Below are 11,365 nucleotides of genomic sequence, written 5' to 3'. Positions count from 1 at the left end.
TAGTAAATGTATGCAAAGAAGACCAAGTTGCTGCTTTGCAAATCTGATCAACTGAAGCTTTATTCTTAAAAGCCCACAAAGTGGAAACTGATCTAGTAGAATGAGCTGTAATTCTCTGAGACGGGGCCTGACCCGACTCCAAATAAGCCTGATGAATCAAAAGCTTTAACCAAGATGCCAAGGAAATGGCAGAAGCCTTCTGACCTTTCCTAGAACCAGAAAAGATAACAAATAGACTAGAAGTCTTCATGAAATCTTTAGTAGCTTCAACATAATATTTCAAAGCTCTTACAACATCCAAAGAATGTAAGGATCTCTCCAAAGAATTCTTAGGATTAGGACACAAACAAGGAACAACAATTTCCCTATTAATGTTGTTAGAATTCACAACCTTAGGTAGAAATTTAAATGAAGTCCGCAAAACTGCCTTATTCTGATGGAAAATCAGAAAAGGAGATTCACAGGAAAGAGCAGATAATTTGGAAACTCTTCTAGCAGAAGAGATGGCCAATAGGAACAACACTTTCCAAGAAAGTAGTTTACATAATGTCCAAAGAATGCATAGGCTCAAACGGAGGAGCCTGTAAAGTCTTCAAAACCAAATTAAGACTCCAAGGAGGAGAGATTGATTTAATGACAGGCTTGATATGGACCAAAGCCTGTACAAAACAGTGAATATCAGGAAGCTTAGCAATCTTTCTGTGAAATAAAACAGAAAGAGCAGAGATTTGTCCCTTCAAGGAACTTGCAGACAAACCTTTATCCAGACCATCCTGAAGAGACTGTAAGATTCTAGGAATTTATGAGAAGAACACCATGAAATATAAGTATTCCAAACTCGATAATAAATCTCCTTAGAAACAGATTTACGAGCCTGTAACATAGTATTAATCACTGAGTTAGAGAAACCTCTATGACTAAGCACTAGGCGTTCAATTTCCATACCTTCAAATTTAATGATTTGAGATCCTGATGGAAAATGGACCTTGAGACAGAAGGTCTGGTCTTAAAGGAAGTGGCCAAGGTTGGCAACTGGACATCTGAACAAGATCCACATACCAAAACCTGTGAGGCCATGCTGGAGCTACCAGCAACACAAACAATTGTTCCATGATGATCTTGGAGATCACTCTTGGAAGAAGAACTAGAGGTGGGAAGATATAAGCAGGTTGGTAAGACCAAGGAACTGCTAACGCATCCATGGCCTCCGCCTGAGGATCCCTGGACCTGGACAGGTACCTGGGAAGTTTCTTGTTTAGATGGGAAGCCATCAGATCTATTTCTGGAAAACCCCACATCTGAACAATCTGAGAAAACACATCTGGGTGGAGCGACCACTCCCCCGGATGTAAAGTCTGATGGCTGAGATAATCCGCTTCCCAATTGTCTACACCTGGGATATGAACTGCAGAAATTAGACAGGAGCTGGATTCCACCCAAACAAGTATCCGACATACTTCTTTCATAGCTTGGGGACTGTGAGTCCCACCATGATGATTGACATATGCCACAGTTGTGATATTGTCTGTCTGAAAACAAATGAATGGTTCTCTCTTCAACAGAGGCCAAACCTGAAGAGTCCTGAAAATAGCACAGAGTTCTGAAATATTGATGGTAACCTCGCCTCTTGAGATTTCCAAACCCCTTGTGCTGTCAGAGAGCCCCAGACAGCTCCCCAACCTGAAAGACTTGCATCTGTTGTGATCCCTTGAACTATACGATGGTGATCTAACCACCAAGTCAGAGAGAGTTGTACATTGGGATTTAAGGATATTAATTGTGATATATTTGTATAATCCCTGCACCATTGATTCAGCATACAAAGCTGGAGAGGTCTCATATGAAAACAAGCAAAGGGAATCGCATCCGATGCTGCAGTCATGAGACCTAAAACTTCCATGCACATAGCTACTGAAGGGAATGATTGAGATTGAAGGTTCCGACAAGCTGAAACCAATTTTAATCTTCTCTTGTCTGTTAGAGACAGAGTCATGGACACTGAATCTATCTGGAAACCTAAAAAGGTGACCCTTGTCTGAGGAATCAAGGAACTTTTTGGTAAATTGATCCTCCAACCATGTCTTTGAAGAAACAACACTAGTTGATTTGTGTGAGATTCTGCAGAATGTAAAGACTGAGCTAGTACCAAGATATCGTCCAAATAAGGAAACACCGCAATACCCTGAGAGTAGGGCACAGAGAACCTTTGAAAATATGCTTGTCTAGAAAAGAGAATCTCAGAAACTGATAGTGGTCTGGAGGAATCAGATTATGAAGATATGCATCCTGTAAGTCTATTGTGGACATAAAATGCCATTAGTCACCATTTTGAAAGTTGGCACTCTTACAAAACGATTCAAAATTTTCAGATCCAGAACTGGCCTGAATGAATTTTCTTTCTTTGGGACAATGAATAGATTTGAATAAAACCCCAGACCCTGTTCCTGAAAAGGAACTGGTTTGATTACCCCTGAAAGCTCCAGGTCTGAAACACACGTCAGAAAAACCTGAGCCTTTACTGGATTTGCTGGGATGCGTAAAAGAAAAAATCCTTCTCACAGGAGGTCTTACTCTGAATCCTATTCGGTACCCTTGAGAGATAGTACTCTGAATCCATTGATTTTGGACAGAATCTGCCCAAATGTTTTGGAAGAATCTTAATCTGCCCCAACCAGCTGAGCTGGAATGAGGGCCACACCTTCATGCAGACTTGGGGGCTGGCTTTGGTTTCTTAAACGGCTTGGATTTACTCCAACTTGAAGGAGGTTTCCAATTGGAACCAGATTCTTTGGGGAAGGATTAGGTTTCTGTTCCTTATTTTGTCGAAAGGAACAAAATGGTTAGAATCTTTAGATTTACCCTTAGGTCTTTTATCCTGAGGTAAAAAACTCCCTTCCCCCAGTGACAGTTGAAATAATCGAACCCAACTGAGAACCAAATAAATTATTACCTTGGAAAGAAAAAGATAGTAATCTAGACTTAGATACCATGTCAGTATTCCAATATTTGAGCCACAAAGCTCTTCTAGCTAAAATAGCTAAAGACATAGATTTAACATCAATTTTGATTATATAAAAAAATGGCATCACAGATAAAATGATTAGCATGTTGAAGCAAGCAAACAATGCTAGACAAATCAGGATCCATTTCCTGTTGCGCTAAACTTTCCAACCAAGAAGTTGATGCAGCTGCAACATCAGCCATAGAAATGGTAGGCCTGAGAAGATAGCCAGAATATAAATAAGCTTTCCTTAGATAAGATTCAAGTTTCCTATCTAAAGGGTCCTTAAAGGAAGTACTATCTTCCATAGGAATAGTAGTACGTTTGGCAAGAGTAGAAATAGCCCCATCAACTTTGGGGATCTTTTCCCAAAACTCCAATCTAACTGCTGGCAAAGGATACAATTTTTTAAACCTTGAAGAAGGGATAAAAGAAGTACCAGGCCTATTCCATTCCTTAGAAATCATATCAGAAATAGCATCAGGAACTGGAAAAACCTCTGGAGTAACCACAGGAGGTTTATAAACATAATTTAAACATTTACTAGTTTTAGTATCAAGAGGACTAGTTTTCTCAATATCCAACGTAATCAACACCTCTTTTAACAAGGAACGAATAAATAATAATTAAATAAATAATACATATTTTAAATAAATAAGTAGATTTGTCAGTGTCAATATCTGAATCTAAATCAGATAGATCCTCATCAGAGGAGGATAATTCAGTATGTTGTCGGTCATTTGAAATGTCATCAACTTTATGAGAAGTTTTAAAAGACCTTTTACGTTTATTAGAAGGCAGGATAGCAGACAAAGCCTTCTGAATCGCATCAGCAATACAATCTTTTATATTCACACGAATATCATGTACATTAGATGTTGAAGGAACAACAGGCATTTTACTATTACTGATGGATACATTCTCTGCATGTAAAAGCTTATCATGACAACTATTACATACCACAGCTGGAGATATAATCTCCACAAATTTACAACAGATACACTTAGCTTTTGTAGAACTGTTATCAGGCAGCAGGTTTCCAACATTGGTTTCTGAGACAGGATCAGATTGAGACATCTTGCAAATGTAAGAGAAAAAACAACATATAAAGCAAAATGATCAATTTCCTTATATGGCAGTTTCAGGAATGGGAAAAAAATGCAAACAGCAAAGCCCTCTGACATAGAAAAAAGGCAAGAGGAATATAGGAATGGGATTTTAAATAATTAAATGATTTAGTGCAAAGTATGACGCACAACGCAAAATGACATTTGCAAGGAAACTCGGCGTCAACTATGACGCCGGAAATGTTGAATTTGTGCCACCGGACATACCTTCGTGCCAAAAAAATTCTCGCACCAAAAATGACGCAATAAACATCAGCATTTTGCGACCTCGCGAGCAGTCAATTTGAAAAAAGACTACCCCAGGTAAGAAAAATATTTTCCTAAATATGTTTTTTCACAAATATGAAACTGATAGTCTGCAAAAGGAAATATACATAAACCTGACTCATGGCAAATATAAGTACAATACATATATTTAGAACTTTATATTAATACATAAAGTGCCAAACCATAGCTGAGAGTGTCTTAAAGTGAAGGTTAACTTCGATCGTTTCTAATGAGATATTGTATGTATCACTAGAAATAAATGTGAGTTTCATTCATCAATAGTTATACTTGTACCTAGTTCCTTAGATATATCCCTTCTTTCTTGTCAAGTTCGCTATCTGTAAATCAGCCCTGTTTTTTTTTCTTTTTGCAAACGATGATCACGTTGTTTCTACAGCCAATTGACTATTTGGCCGTTAGGCGGCCGTCAATTGACGTCAGCAGTTACTGTGAGGATATGCGCATGCGTCAGTGTTTCTGTTCACATTGTCACAGCGAGCGCGGCCCTGTTTCGCGCATGCACATTACAAATGGGCAATGGACGTGATAACCACATGCGCATTGATGGGAGTCAGAGAAAGATGAAAGATGCGTATGCGCAGTGAAAGATGCGCATGCACAGTTTTTTTGCTATTTTCCATGCACGAGCCTACTAGACACGTATAGAGCGTGTGGGACCGCTCTATACGTCAATGCATCAAAAACCAGGAAATAACTAATGGGCGGAGATTAGGAGTGAGCGGTAAGGAAAAAAGTATAAAAAAATAAAAATAACATGCAATTCCAAAAAAGATCTTTTATGCATACAAGTGTAATAATGAAAGAAGAAGCCTCAAACTTAACCTTCACTTTAAGTAATGAAAACATACTTAACGAAAGACACCCATCCACATATAGCAGATAGCCAAACCAATACTGAAGCGGTTATCAGTAGAGGTAATGGTATATGGTATATAAGAGTCTATCATTGATCTGAAAAAGGGAGGTAGGAGATGAATCTCTACGACCGATAACAGAGAACCTATGAAAAAGATTTCCCGTGAGAAAAACCATAGAATTCAATAGGTGATACTCCCTTCACATCCCTATGACATTCACTGTACTCTGAGAGGAATCAGGCTTTAAAATGCTGAGAAGCGCATAAGAGGCAAAGTTTGTAAAACTGAATTGTGGGTGTGGTGAGGGGAGTATTTATAGGCATTTTGAGGTTTAGGAAACTTTGCCCCTTCTGGTAGGATTGTATATCCCATACGTCACTAGCTCATGGTCTCTTGCCAATTACATGAAAGAAATTATATATTATATGGGGTTAACATAATACAATGGCCCCTCCTGGGCCATCTGATTAAATAAATTGAGAAGCAAACAAAGTAAAGATCTCTCCTGGACTATGTATCAAACTTAAAGGGATACTCAGGTAAAATTAAATTTTAATGATTCAGATACAGCATGTAATGTTAAACAACTTTCCAATTTACTTCCGTTAAAAAATTGTGCGCAGTCTTTTATATTTACACTTTTTAAATCACCAGCTCCTACTGAGCATGTGCAAGAATTCACAGACTATACGTATATGCATTTGTGATTGGCTGATTGCTATCACATGGTACAGGGGGAGTGGAAATAAACATAAATTAGAAATTTGCTAGAAAAAAATCTACTACTTATTTGAAATTCAGAGTAAATGCTTTTGTATTGTCTTGCTATCTTGCCTTTGTTGATTAATGCAAATATACCGTGTTTACTGGTCCTTTAACTAGTTTCACATCAGAGTCTAAAGTACTGCTTAGAAAGAAAGAAAATATGCATAAAATGAAAGAGATTTTAACCATCATCTTATAAAAACAAATAACTATAGAACTATTAGGCCAGTGGGTATTTGAATAAAAGCTGGCAGCCCCTCTATTAGTTTTGTATTATATAAAAAATAGTAGGGGGTAATAACAATAGTCTATAGGATAAACATAAAAATAATAGGTGACCTATTAGACATATCACAGAGAAAGATAATCTCCTTTCAGGAACTTCAAAATAAGTAATATCAAATTCCTACTTTTTTCCTATACCCAAATTACCCATTATATCAATACATTACTGCGTAAATATCCCATGGTATGGGAAACTCGTTGCTTGGATAAATCAACCATAATGTTTAAAAAGGGGAAATTTTCATACTAATTTATTTATGAAGCTCTGTTAGATTCTAATAAAGATAAGATTATGTCAAACCTATCAGAGGCCTGGAATAGGGAGTTGGAAGAACAGGTCGCTATAGAGGACTTGCACAAAAGTCTAAAACTCATTCATCAAGTGACGAATGATGCATACTTTAGGGAATCACAAACTAAAATAGTACATAAATTTTATGTGACACCAAAAACAGTTAGCAAATGGTTCAATTGTAGAAATGAATGAATTAAATGTAAACTTATTAACCCAAGTCTAAAGCATTACCTTTGGGACTGCCTAAAGATTAAACAATTATGGGATAAAATAAGCTACTGGGTATCTAAAGTTTTAAAAAAACGAAGCTGCAACTAAACTTTAAAACTGGGATAACTTTGACTGACTCAATAATAGAAAAAAAATCTGCGGCTTTTGTGGTAATGGTAATAATGATAACAAGAAAATGTATTTTAGGCTCTTGGCTTGTATCTAATGTACCCAATGTTATTAAAATTATAGAAAATTTAAGAAATCAAATGTCCATTGAGGTCTATGATGTTATGTATGAAAAAGAACGAAGAGCAGAAAACTTTATATGGAAGTGGAATGATTTTGCTAAAAGCATAGAGATTCCAGTGCAGAAACAAATCCTGGCTCCATTGATAGGCGAAGTTAACGTAGAAGGTCAGTGGGGAATAGAATTGAATTTGCACTGCTTAATATGAACAAAACAGGATATTTATAAGGTAATATGAATGTTCGTTAAAAAAGAACTATATATTTGAATAGCGTAAACGACAATAGTGCTAGAAATGGACACAAGATAACTTTAGGTTAATATGATTGTCTAGATTGTTTATAAACGAACCCAGTTAAGCTGCCGCAAGATATACTATATTATAGACCTTAGCGGGTGTTTGTGGTGTAAACATGTAAGTGTAAACATGCATAAACATGTAAGTGTAAGCATGCGTAAACATGTAAGTGTAAGCATGCGTAAACATGTAAGTGTAAGCATGCGTAAACATGTAAGTGTAAACATGCTAAGGCTGATTTAATTTTTAATGTATGTATTTTTTTTGGTTTTATTTTTTCTTGTCTGTTTGCTTTTCCTTTTTTTGTTGTTGTATTTTTGCTCTTCGACTGTAATAATAAAAAAATATAAAAAAATTTGTATTTATAATCATACTACAACTTTGTATTTTCAGTTGGATATTTGTACATGGGGTTATATAACAAAAGTAATATATATAACAAGGATTTAGATATATGAAACATACATTTGAGAAAACTTTAGAGAAGATTAGAAGAGACTCAAGGATCGAGACTATAAAGCAATGACATGTGCATGGTGAAAAAATTTGGTTAGTTTCGGATCGATTCGGATTTTTTTGAATTTCGGTTCGGAGCGATTCGAATTTGGAAAAATTTGAATAAATTCTGTTCGGATTTGTTTCGGATTCATTCGGATTCGAATAAATTCGGTTAGGTTTTGTTTTCGGATTCATTCGGATTCGAATAAATTCGGCTGGATTCGGTTCGATTCGGTTCGGAAATTCAGAATTTCGGTAAGTGTTAGGTGGGATTAGACTAGTATTATGTACTAAATTCGGCTGGATTTGGTTCGATTCGGTTCGGAATTTCGGTAAGTGTTAGGTGGGATTAGATTTATACTGTACAATACTAGTGTAATCCATGGCCACCCAAATTTACCGAATAAATCTGAAGTAAATCGGATTTATTCGGTAATTCAGCAGTATTTTAATTCGGAAATTCGGTTCGATCCGAATCGCGGAATTTTCCGAATTTTCCGAATTTCCGAATCGATCCGAAACGAATCGCACATATCTACTAATAATGCATCATGCTACGCCACTATGAACCGCAGCCTCGGCTACGGGACACAGGGAAGATCATAAACACACTAAAGTATAAGTCATTTATACGGATATATGGAAGTATGTCCGAACCTTCAGATGCTTAACTCAGCAATCTCTAGAGCTGTAACCCTCTAGTACAATTGTTTAAATGGCATAGACAGAAACATAATAATATTGAATTATTTAATAGAATAATACTAAGTTAATGCAAAACTAAAAATTCACATAAACTAGTAGCTGATGAAATGAAGTAGGAGCAGATATGCCTCTTATCTCAGAATAACAATGAGAAATTAGTTAGTTAACCTATTCCAGTTTCATAAGTGTGAGAGTGGGGTATAATGCCATCTATATACAGTAAGTTCCCATGGCAAATAACTTGCCGTTAAAACCTCTCACCAGTTGCTTGCTAGATAAGTTGTAGGGGGATAATGAGCAAGATCTCAGAGAAAAAACTAAATTGTCTCTTTCAGGAGCTTTCCACTGCATATGTTATGAGTCTCTTTTAATGTATCATGTAAGGCTGATAAGTGCCGGTTGTTCTGTGGTAGTGTGTGAGCTGGAGTGCCTGATCCGCTACAGTCCTTCCGGTGGAGCTGGTTTTTGGGTGTGGGGAGGGTAAAAGCCTTGTGTCATAGATAGTGCGTCCACTGATCTCCGAGAGAATACCCTCCAAGCTGCCATGTGGGGTCATTAGTTTAGGTATTTCATCAGTTACCTGGGCCTCCCAGGCTTCCGTACAGCTCGGTTCTGTGATCAAGTGGGTTAAACATTTCCATGAATAATTTGTAATCTGATTGAACCACTGTCTAGCATTAGAGTTGATGACATTTTTTGCGTGCTCCGCCATATCGTTATTCTCAGCCGCTATAGTTTCTATTGTAATATGTTCTATATTCTCAGTATGTACATCAATTGCGGCCATGTGGTGATGTGGAACTGTGCCCGTTGTCACGATGTCTGGGTCAGAGCAGTGAAGATCTCCCATTTCCAAATTGTGTCTGGAAGGTGATTTTTCTAAGATAGCAAGCAAGATATTCTCCATTCTTGGGTATAGCATGTCAGCATGTTGGAGCAAATCTTCACCCCGCCATATCTGCTTCCAGCCCATTAAGTATAAATGGCGAATTATGGAAAGTGTGATAAAATGCAAAATTTATGATACATATAGATGATATTATGATAGTTTTAGATATTTACAGTCCTGGAGAGACATGTAACCCGGAGTCACCCGGGGGGGGGGGTTCCAGCCTTGTTGTGAGCCAGCGCTACAGGCCTCTGCCATCTGATCCTCAGCTATTAAATCATAAATACAGCAAATACTGTGATAATTTGATCTCCACTATGTGGAGGATCTATAGTTCATTCTATTTTAAGTTGGATGCTGTAGTATAAGTCCAATAATCAGCAGATTATAGGTAATTCTTTGAGAGCTCTAGGATATGTGTCCTCTCAGGAACGCTGCTTGGACACGCCCCTCCAAATGGTCTTTATTTTAAGGGAAGTATAGAATATCCCAATATTAAAGGAGCATTAACATAGTACTAATAAAATTGTATCAAATGCTTTAGTGCAGTAATGGCCAACTTCCTAGCACATTGGGGCCTCAATGTTTTAAAAGTGTTAAGGGCCTCATATAAAATTATTGTTATTAAACACACACAATAATATATCTCCTTGGTTGCCCACCCACCAGGAGTTCCCAAAGTACATATTTTTAGTTTCACTTTTTCATACGGCCAAAAAATCTAGTGGAAAGGACTGCATGTGGTCCATGGTCCAGCAGCTGTGCACAGGGCCACTACTAGAAATTTTGGGGCCCTTAATAAAACATTAATTGGGACCTCCTTCCCCAATTTAACCTGTGCAACTTTTGCACAACTGATTAAAATGTGTGTTTACTTTATTCTTGAGTGTAGTCAAACTTGAAAATGTTGTAAAAGTAGTAACACACATACACAAACAGATACACACAGCAAAAACAGACACACAGACACCCACAGAATCACTTGCGCACATTCACAGAAACACTTAAAGGGCCATAATACCCAAATGTTGAAACACTTGAAAATGATGCAGCATAGCTGTAAAAGCTGACTAGAAAATATCACCTGAATATCTCTATGTAAAAAAGAAAAATATTTTACCTCAAAAGTTCCTCAGTAGCCACATCCCATTGTAAAGGACTTCTAAGCAGCAAATCAGTATGTCTGTCCCAGGACAGCTAAGGGGTTGAGCCTTGTGCACTCTCATGTTATTTCCCTTTTCAGTTTAAAGGAAGTTTACTATGAAATCTCATGAGAGTTAAGTCAAATCTTGTGAGATCACAGTAAAAGAGTTCATGACCTCAGCACTGCGGATGCTGATTGGCTGCTGTTCATTTCTTCATTTTTTTTTTTAACTGCAGCTGGGAGCAGCTGCGTATAACATTTTACACAGAACTTACTCTGCTGAGCTGAGGAAATTGTGAGGTAAAATATCTTCCTTTTTTACATAGAGATGCTCAGGTGATATTTTCCTGTCAGCTTTTTACAGTTATACTGCATCAGTTTCAAGTCTAGCTATCTATTTGGTTCTTGTAAAGCGCGGCTATTCACCCGTAAGGGTCTCAAGGCGATGAGGGTTACAGTTCAGTCAAAGAGCCAGGTCTTGAGGTCCTTTTCTGAACTTAGGGTAGTAGCTTGTCTGAGGTGCAGCTGGAGGGTGTTCCAAGTCTTGGCTGCCAGATGAGAGAAGGATCTGCCTCCCGCTGTGGTTTTCCTGATACGGGGGATGACAGCGAGGGCTTGGTCGGCCGATCAAAGTTGTCTGGTAGGGGTGTAGAAGTAACGCGGTGGTTCAAGTATTCAGGACCGATGTTGTGGAGGGCCTTGAATGCGTGGGTGAGAAGCTTGATGGTTATTCTTTTGTTGATGGGGAGCCAG

Source organism: Bombina bombina, chromosome 2 (assembly GCF_027579735.1).
Source record: "Bombina bombina isolate aBomBom1 chromosome 2, aBomBom1.pri, whole genome shotgun sequence".
Taxonomy (NCBI): domain Eukaryota; kingdom Metazoa; phylum Chordata; class Amphibia; order Anura; family Bombinatoridae; genus Bombina; species Bombina bombina.
This window is presented reverse-complemented; position numbering follows the sequence as displayed.